We start from the raw sequence: 10,872 nt of genomic DNA, 5'->3' as shown, positions 1-10,872 counted from the left end.
ACTGGATGGAGAATACACTTGGCATCTGCAGGGACCAGATTTCCCCAGAACTGAGAGATAAACAACATATCATCAGAATGAGCAAAGAGAAGGTGGCTATTGCTCAAGGATGTAACAGCTCAACTTGCGATCATCTCCCCTTGACAATTAATGGAGGAAAGCATGACAGAGATCGAACAATGATGATTGGCCGAGGCAGGAGGCCCGAAGAGAAGGCAGGGAATTGAGAGAGAGGGAAGGCATGGAGCACATTAGCAGCTCTCAGTAGTTTCAATGCTTAGGCTCTTTTTGTCTCAGTTGCCTAGGGTTCAGTTCAGCACATTGTCCTTCCCTCCATCTCACAGACAAAGCAACGACAGATAAACTTTGTTCATAGGTTTAATTTTGTCCTGCCTTAAGGTAAATAATTCTTCTAAGTGGGTGTTAATTTATTATTATTGGTGAACATCTGTGCACTGGGCAGCCTGCTCTGCGGCTAAGGTGTGTTCTTGGTGGGGTGGGAATGAGACAGCAGGTGACATCCCAGTGAAAGAGGGGGAGTGGAGGACAGCTCATGAGATCATTGCACACACAGACCTTATGACTTCTCAGCTCCTGTTCCCAAGTGGAGTTCTGTGTCACTGCTACTGCAATAGCTTGAGCTGAAATTTCTAGCTTCCTGAAAGAGTTCCAGTAAAATGGAGACTCCATCAGTAAAGAGTGCTTGTAGCATTTATATCAAAATGCGTAAACATGTACCAGGGTCAAGATCCCAAACAGTAACACCTGTCTGTGGGGCCAGTTGCATTTAATAAAAGCATTTTGTTCAAATTTATTCTCACTGAATGGTGATGACCAGACATTTCTATGTTAATGGTGAAGGCAGTAATTTAGCCTGACTTAAATTAGCCAAGTGCCAATCATGAAACAAAATCAGGAAATACTGAAAGTACACAGCAGGTCAGGTATCTACGGACAGAGGGGCAGAGTTATTGCTTCAGATAGATGAGTATTCATCAAAACTAGGGAAAGTTAAAGAGAAGGAAGTTGCGAATTGCGAAGGACGTTAAGGATGCAGGAGAGGGAATTAGGGAATTGCAGGGAAGGTCTGAGATGGGATTACATATGATATATACAGCACAGAAAGAGGCCATTCCCCCAACCATTACATGCTGGTGATTGTGGTCCACTTGAGCCTTCTGTCTTTTCTCATCTATCAGCGTAACTCTCTATTCTCTTCTCCCTCATTTCCCTGCCTGTATCTGTATTATACACTTCACCCTGTGGATGGAAGGCAGGAGAAAGTAACTGGGAAAAGGGGGAGATAGTGCAAGGTCAAGGAGTGTGATGATGGACAGATCAGCTGCTGAACTGCCCAAATTACGACAGTGGTCACTTCAAACATATTGTTTTGTCTGCAAAGTGTTTTCAGGCAGCCTGTAAGAGATATGAAAGTTCCTGCAGAAATGCAAGTCTATGGCTTCATTAATGCAAACATAGCAATGCTTCACACCACTGTGGGATGTTTCGAGGTACGGATGCACTAAGAGTAGGTACTGACAGGTGCAGTACTACAGAGCGGAGTTCAGATACCCAGCCTGAGCTTGATGGGACTCAACTACATGTTGGCTTTGGGCCAAATTGCATGTATTTTCTGATTTGGAGCCAAGTCGAGTTAGGCTGGCTCAGTACTTCATATAGATCATAATGATTGTTGGGTTTACTGCATGTGCCCTTTCTCCTCGATCAATGTTTGGTGTTTCATCCTCAATCGGTCAACAGCATGCTTGAGTCTGTTATAGTTATGCGATGGTCAGGTCAGGTAGGAAAACATTATAAGTACTCAAGTTGGACAGATTAGCTGAAATTTGATTGGGTTTTAATATGTTCTTGCTCTGTCTGCGTGTGTTTCCTCTGGGTGCTCCGGTTTCCTCCCACATTCCAAAGACGTATGGGTTAGGAAGTTGTGGGCATGCTATGTTGGTGCTGGAAGCGTGGCGACACTTGGGGGCTGCCCCCAGAACACTCTATGCAAAAAGCGCATTTCACTGTGTTTCGATGTACATGTGACTAATAAGGATCTTATCTTATCTTATTTTAATATTTCAGCAGCCTCTACTATAGGGTATAAGTTCACTGCTAAAGATTTTAGAAGATGAATTTATCTCATTGACAAAGCAAAAATGCCAACCCAATTAACTGTTGTTAGTTAACCAAAGTCAAACCATTAACTAATGGGCAGGCACGGTAGTGTAGCGGTTAGCGTAACGCTATTACAGCGCCAGCGACCCGGGTTCAATTCCGGCCGCTGTCTGTAAGGAGCTTGTACGTTCTCCCCGTGTCTGCGCGGGTTTCCTCCGGGTGCTCCGGTTTCCTCCCACATTCCAAAGACGTACGGGTTAGGAAGTTGCGGGCGTGCTATGTTGGCGCCGGAAGCGTGGCGACACTTGCGGGCCGCCCCCAGAACACTCTACGCAAAAGATGCATCTCACTGTGTGTTTCAATATGCATGTGACTAATAAAGAGATCTTATCTTAAAGATAAGATATCTTAAAGATATCTATCTATCTCTCTATCTAATGCCACAATTTTCCAATTTCAGGTAACCCACACCCTCCGTGTTCCTGTCCCACTTCCAACAGTCCACCCAGGATCTCTCTCCCTTTGTTCACCCTTTCCATCCCACCTCGTTACCTTGACTCATCATCCTCCCCACCTGGCTCCATCTGCCCTTCACCCACTTACCTAAATACCTGAGTTTCTCCTCCATTGATTCACATTTCCTTTCTCCTTCCCCACCCAGCTCCACTTAGCTAAATAATGTTTTCTTATCTGTTCCCACCTATCACCTACCAGCCTCTGTCTCACCCCCCCCTCTCCCTTCTATACACTGGCTACCTTCCCTCTACGCCCTCAGTTGATGCAGGGTCTCGACGCAAAACATCGACCACCCCTTTGCTTCCACAGATGCCGCCTGACCTGCTGAGTTCTTCCAGTGGTTTATTTTCTGCCACTGCGTTGGGTAAGGCAGACACATCCACAGATAGGCCCCAGTGAAGGAACCATAAGGTCACAGAATGGTTATAGCTCAGAATGAGGCCGTTTGGCCCATCAACTCTGTGACAGGTCTGTGAAAGAGGAATTCAGCTAATCCCATGCACTGTTCTGCACATTCTTTCCTTTCAGGTACTCATCCAGCTCCCTTTTAAATGCTTCTTTAAATCTGCTTCCACACATTCAGGAGCTGAGAGGTATAGGACCCTGGTCAGACCCACTTGGAGTACTGTGCTCAGTTCTGGTCGCCTCACTACAGGAAGGATGTGGAAGCCATAGAAAGGGTGCAGAGGAGACTTACAAGGATGCTCCCTGGATTGGGGAGCATGCCTTATGAAAACAGGTTGAGACAACTCAGCCTTTTCTCCTTGGAGCGACGGAGGATGAGGGGGGACCTGGTAGAGGTGTATAAGATGGTGAGAGGCATTGATCGTGTGGATAGTCAGAGGCTTTTCCCCAGGGCTGAAATGGTGGCCACAAGAGGACATAGGTTTAAGGTGCTGGGGAGTAGGTACAGAGGAGATGTCAGGGGTAAGTTTTTTACTCAGAGAGTGGTGAGTGTGTGGAATGGGCTGCCGGCAACGGTGGTGGAGGCGGATACGATAGGGTCTTTTAAGAGACTTTTGGATAGGTACATGGAGCTGAGAAAAATAGAGGGCTATGGGTAAGCCTAGTAATTTCTAAGGTAGGGACATGTTCAGGACAGCTTTGTGGGCCAAAGGGCCTGAATTGTGCTGTAGGTTTTCCACGTTTCTATGTTCTATGGTGGATTCCAAATCTCAACCACCCACTGTGTGCAAAAAAAAACGATTCCTCGGTTCTTTTGGCATTCACCTTCGTTCCCTGTCCTCTGGTCCCTGACTGTTCCGCCACTATGAACAGTTTCTCGTCTCTCCACCCAAGCCATGCCCTTCATGATGTTGAATGTCTCTTTCAGATCTTCTCACAAGCTCTGCTGTTCCCAAATGACTAACCCCAGCTGCTCCAGTGAAAATCAAACATGCTGGAAGTATGTAATAAAAACAGAAAATCCTGGAAATGTCTCCAGCATTTTCTGTTTTTATTCCAGCTTCGCCAGTCTATCCATGTAACTAGAGTCTGTCATTCCTGGAGAATCTTTGGAATCTCTTCTGCACTGTCTCCAAACCCTGACCTGGACACAATACTCCAGTGAGGATGAACCAGTGTTTTATAAGGGTTCCTCATGACCCCCTGTCTCATGGGATCATAGAACTGCATGGCAGAGGCCACTTGGCCCATAAATTCTATGCTGGCTCTTCAAAAATGTAATCGATGTAGTCCCTATCAGCAATTCTTATCTTCATGTGCCTACTTCCTCCAAGTATTTGCCCAGACCCTTTATACATTTATACATTGGCTTTTAATACCTCAGAACAGCCCAGGTTATTATTTAGCTGAAGACTTCTTCAAATAGTCATAGTTGCAGTGCAGTAAACTCAGTTTCCAATTTCAGCACCAACAGGCCCCACAAACAGTAATCAAATAGACCAGATGTTTCTGCTAAATGAAAACCAATAAGGTGCAAATGCTGGAAATCTAAAATAGAACATAGAACATTACAGCACAGTACAGGTCCTTCAGCCCACGATGTGCTGACACTTTATCCTGCCCTAAGATCTATCTAACCCTTCCCTCCCACATAGCCCTCCATTTCTCTATCATTCATGTGTCTCAGAGTCTCTTAAATGTCCCTTATGAATCTGCTTCCACAACCTCTGCCGGCAGTGTGTTCCACGCACCCACCACTCTCTGTGTAAAAAATTTACACCTGACATCCCCCTTATACCTTCCTCCAATCACCTTAAAATTATGCCCCCCTCGTGTTAGCCATTGTTGTCCTGGGAAAAATGTCTCTGAATAAAAACAGAAAATACCAGAAATCCTCACCAGTTCAGGCAGCGTGTGTGGATAAAGAAATAGAGTTAACGTTTCAGATGGAAGACCCAGCATGTCATTAAACTGGAGAGGGTGCAGAAAAGACCTACAAGGATGTTACCGGGACTGGAGGGCTTGGGGTATAAGGAGAGGCTGGATAGGCTGGAACTGTTTGTCCCTGAAGTGTAGGAGGATGAGGGGTTCATGGATAAGGTGAATAGCCTTTTCCCCAGGGTAGGGGAGTCCAGAACTAGAGGGTTTAAGTTTAAAATGGGAGGCAAACGTTTTCACACAGAGGGTGGTGGGTAAATGGAACGAGCTGCCAGAGGAAGTGGTAGAGGTGGGTACAATTATGCCATTTAAAAGGCATTTGGACAGTTACATGGATAAGAAAGATATGGGCCAAACTCAGGCAAATGAGACAAGCCCAACTCATCCGTACTGACCAAGTTGCCAAGTTCGGCAACTTGGTCAGTACGGACGAGTTGGGCTGAAGGGCCTGTTCCTGTGCTGTATGAACCTTCATCAGATGTTTTAGGTATTGGTTGAGAGGTAAACACTGACGTGCTGGGGAGAACTAGCCCATGCTTTTGCAAAATTGTGCTGGGGCATCTTTTACATCAGACAGCAGACAGGGTCCTCAACCCAGCTCCTCGTTCAAAATCTCTGGCACTGTAGCACTCCCTCAGTGTTACACAGGAAACACTGGTCTAGGATTCAACTGGGAGTGAGACTTGACTCACAATACTCCAAGGTGAGAGTGCAGGCCTGACCTTGAGTGACATGGTATCTGGAACTTAAATTACAACAGGTGTAAGGACCTGTATCCTGGGGAAAACTGTGTTATATCCACACTCTTCTAATGTGGTTCTCTGCCCAGATGGGACTTAGATTTACTGGGTGACAGATGGCATCTATTTCTCTCCCAGATGTCTGCAAAAAATTAATGCCAGCAAATTCTGAGCTGGTTTAATAACAAAAAATAAATTAAAAATGTATAATTCAACCAGTTGTCAAGTGGGAGTGGGGAATCAAAGATGAAATCAAGATTTTATGCATTAAAGCAATGAGAAGAAACACATTAAAAGATTTAACAATTGAAATTAGAGGAAGAGCAAAGAATAAGGATTCTTAAAAAAAGGTTGAAATTCTTCCAATTTATACAAGGCTGTGAGAAGATCATGTTACGTATTAATAACCCACACTCTGTAGTCAGTATCAAAACCCAAAGATTTGATTAGTCTGCTAACATTCATAAAATGGGACCTATTGTTCTTAAATAAATATTCCTCCACTTAGTTTTAAATAAAAAGTGAATATAAAATGGCTAAGTCTCTATTTCAGCAAATTTCAAAAGCCTCTTATTGCATGTAAAGCATTTTCAGACATCCTGGTGTTAGGAAAGGTGATTTATAAAAGTAAGTTCTATCATTGTATAGTCTCCCAGAACAATTGCCCACAAGGACAAGCCCATAGCTCAGTTATCCTTGCCATAACCTCCTCAAACCTATAACCCTTTAAGAACTGCCCTACTCCTAACTTGATCATTTTCATGACGATCGCTCCACCATGTCTTCTGTTGCTGAGACCCTGAGCTCACCTCTCTACCTCTCTTTCCCTCTTTAAGAAATTCACTGATCAAGCTTTTGTTCAATTGCCCCAACATCTCTTCATGTGGCTTGTTTTCTGATTATTTTTGATAAATTTTCAGTGAAGTTCCTCAGGACATTGTCCAATAGCAGAGCTTCAGTATATTTGCAATTCATTTTTATGACGAATAAAGAAATATCAAAGTTTGCAGATTATGTTATAGGAGAAGGAAATTATAAAAGAACATGATAGACAAGCAAAAAATTGCAGATGCTGGAAAGCAGAAATAAAAGCAGAGAATGCTGGAAACACACAGCTGGTCAGGCAGCATCTGTAGAGAGAGAAAAGAGTTAATGTTTCAGGTTGGTGATCTATCATCAGGAATTTTGTTCAGATATTTACAAGAGGTAATAAATCAATAAAGAAGAGTACTTACAATTTTAATAGAAACAAAAAGGTTGATCAGAAATAATACAAGTGTATTGAAGACTGAATGACATGAATGTGAACTGAGCTTCAGTAAATGGCACTCCTGGTGAATAACAATATAGCACCAATATTTACTGTTGAGGACGAGGATAGCGAGCCAGCTATCCCAGGGAAATTAATATGGAATGAGAAGTAGGGACGCAACAAAATGAACCCAAGCAAAATAAATGGTTTGAATAATGGCATTGACAAGCTTCCAGACCTAAATGGTTTCTATCACCATTGCAGATCCCTCACCATAATCCTCCAAAATCCTCTTGGCTTTGGCAATGATCCTTTACTTTGGAAAGTTGTGCATGCCTCTCTGCTACTTAAGAGATGTAAGAGTGGGAAATCTGGGAGTTGTGGACCAGCTCCCCCAATGGAAGAAACTTGTAGAGTTTAGTTGGGGGTTGATCGGCAAAAGTGTCAGGTCATTCATTTTGTACCTGAGAAAGATCTGTACTTTTCTACTAAGAATTACATTATCATCCAATTAAACATAATGTTTGAAAAGGATAAAATCAAAAAAGTTACTGAGGTCCTGGTTTTGGGCAAGGCTGATTTTCATGTGTTGAGAGAGAGTCAACTGGAACTGGAAGAGTCCTGATGAAGGGTCTCAGCCCAAAACGTCAACTGTTCATTTCCCTTCATAGACACTGCCTGACCTGCTGAGTTCCTCCAGCATTTTGTGTGTGTTGCACCAGATTTCCAGCATATGCAATTCTCTTGCTGGTCCATTTTGCAAGCACGCAATACTTGTCTTTAGATCTGGATGACTGCAGGAGAGAAAAGTTATGCCACAGCTTGTTGAAGCACACCTGAAGCACTGTGAGTGACTCTGGACACTGGCCTCACGAAGGGGAGACTGACCTTGAATAAAACACCACATAAATTTATTAGAATGATTCCTGGATTCATAGACTAAATTACAAGGATGGGGCTACTGAACCTAGGGCTATATTACCTGGAGTTCAGAAGCTAGAGTGTTGATATTGATCAGTTTTCAAGATATCAAGGGACTCTGAGAGGATTGACAAGAGAAACTCTTTCTGCTGCTTGAGCACTTGAAGATTGGGGCATAGTCAAAAAAATAATACACTGCCTCAGGAGTGAAGTCTGGAAACACTTAACACAGAAAGGATGGGATATGTTTGCTAAGTGGTATTAGTTTATTATTGTCACATTTACTGAGATACAGTGAAAAACTTTTGTTTGTGTGCCATCCAGACAGATCATTCCATACATAAGCACGTCGAGGTAGCACAAAAGGAAAAGCAATAACAGAATGCAGAATGTAGTGTTAAAGTTACACAGAAAGTGCAGTGCAGGTAGACAAATAAAGTGCAAGGGTCACAACGAGGGAGATTGAGAGATCAAGAATTTAACTTTATCATATAAGAGGTCCATTCAAGATACTTATAACGGTGGGATAGAAACTGTCTTTGAGCCCGGTGGTACGTGTTCTCAAGCTTTTGTATCTTCTCCCCGATGGAAAGAGGGATAAGAGAGAATGACTGGGGTGGGTGTGGTCCTTGATTTTGTTGGCTGCTTTACCGAGGCAGCTGGAAGTGTAGGCAGAGTCAATGGAGGGGAGGCTGATTTTCATGATAGATTGGGCTGCATTCACAACTCTCTGCAATTTCTTGTGACCTTGGGCAGAGCAGTTGCCATACCAAGCTGTGATCAATCAAGATAGAATGCTTTCTATGGTGCGTCTGTTAAGGTGAAGGTCCCTTGAAGCTATCTTCCAAAATATTAAAATCCAAGGTTGATATAATTTGATTGAGCACAGGCATTTTCAGGGATATGAAACAAAGACATGTCAGTTATCAGTCATGATCTTATTGTATGTATGACAAGCTTGCAGGATAATGGTCCCCTCTTGTTGATATATTCTTTCATATTGGCATATTTTCTAAATGGGAGTGAGACTAGGAACTGTGGATTTCCTTTCATGTGTGCCCATATGTGGAATATAAAAATACTGAAACAATGCCAAGATGCTCACCAGCACCTCTGCTTCCTCAGGAGGCTAAAGAAATTTGGCATGTCACCTTTGACCCTCACCCATTTTTATCGATGTACCAGAGAAAGCATCCTATCTGGATGCATCAGGGCTTGGTAAGGCAACTGCTCTGCCCGGGACCGCAAGAAACTGCAGAGAGTATGGACACAGCTCAGCACATCACAGAAACCAGCCTGCCCCTCCATGTCTATACTTCTTGCTGGCTCAGTAAAGCAGCCAGCATAATCAAAGACCCCACCCACCCCAGACATCCTCTCGTCTCCCCTCTCCCATCGGGCAGAAGATACAAAAGCCTGAAAGCACGTACCACCGGGCTCAAGGACAGCTTCTATCCCATTGTTATAAGACTATTGAATGGTCCCCAAGTATGATAAAATGGACTATTGACCTCACAATCTACCTCGTTATGACCTTGCACCTCATTGTCTTTCTCTATAACTGTAACACTTTATTCTGCATTCTGTTGTTGTTTTACCTTGTACTACCTCAATGCACTGTGCAATGAAATGATCTGTTTGAACAGCATGCAAGACAAGTTTTTCACTTTACCTCGGTACGTGACAATAACTCAGTACATGTGTTGGAGGAACAACACCTCACATTCCGCATTGGGAGTCTCCAACCTGATGGCCTTAACATCGATTTCTCTAACTTCCGGTAACCCTACCTCTTCTTTTTCTTCCCCCCCCCCCCACCCTGACTCCTTTGTCTTCCCTTATTCCTGTGGTTCCCTTCCCCCTGCCTTGATGACCTGCCCATCTCCTCTCCTCCCCTCTTCCATCCTTTATTCCATGGTCCACTGCCCTCTCCTACCAGATTCCTTCTTCTTCAGCCCTTTGCCTCTTCTACCCATCACCTCTCAGCTTATTACATCTTCCCCCCCCCCCCCCACCCACCTACCTTCCCCCTCTCACCTGGACTCACCTATCCCCTGCCAGCCTGCGCTCCTCCCCCTCCCCCCACCTTCTTATTCAGGCTTCTGCCCTCTTCCTTTCCAGTCCTGATGAAGGGTCTCGGCCCGAAACGTCGACTGTTTATTTCCCTCCATAGATGCTGCCTGCCCTGCTGAGTTCCTCCAGCACTTTTTGTGTATTGCTCCAGATTCGAGCAACTGCAGAATCTTTTGTGACAAAAATTATGAACTAATTTACCAATTTACAAAACAGAATATTGTGGGGGATTCAAAAAAGAACTATGGTCTTAACATTAAGTCACCTAGTAATGAGAGGAGTGGACACCTTTTCTACAGAATTTATAATGGAAACCTCTAACTGTCTTTCTCAAGTGTCTATTGAATACAGGACTCTAATTTTTTTTGAAGTTGAAATTAATAGCTGTTTGTTGGTATCAAGGGTGTGAAGTGAATATTAATCAATAAAGTAGATAGGCCAAGGTGGGATGGATAGATATGTAAAACTAGAGGGCATAGGCTTAGGGTAAGAGGTGAAGAAGTTTAGAGGGGATCTGAGGAAGAATTTTTCACTAAGAGGGTGGTTGGAATCTGAAACATACGGTCTGAGGCGGTGCAGGTAGGTAGTCTCATACTTAAGAAGTATCTGGACCAGCACAGGATCACCAATGCAAAGAAGGCTATTGACCAAGTGCCAGTAAATGAGATTAGTTTATGTGGGTAATTAATAGTCGGTATGGATATGAATCAGAATCAGATTTATTATCACTGACATATGACATGAAATTTGTTGGTTTGCAGCAGTACAGTGCAAGACATAAAAGTCTATAAATTAGAAAAATAAATAAATAGTGCAAAAAAAAAGGAATAACGAGGTAGTGTTCATGGGTTCATGGACCATTCAGAAATCTGATGGCGGAGGAGAAGAAGCTGTTCCTGAATCGTT

This window comes from Pristis pectinata, chromosome 16 (genome assembly GCF_009764475.1).
Source record: "Pristis pectinata isolate sPriPec2 chromosome 16, sPriPec2.1.pri, whole genome shotgun sequence".
Classification (NCBI taxonomy): domain Eukaryota; kingdom Metazoa; phylum Chordata; class Chondrichthyes; order Rhinopristiformes; family Pristidae; genus Pristis; species Pristis pectinata.
The sequence above is the reverse complement of the archived record's forward strand: the minus strand, read 5'-3'. Positions refer to the sequence as shown.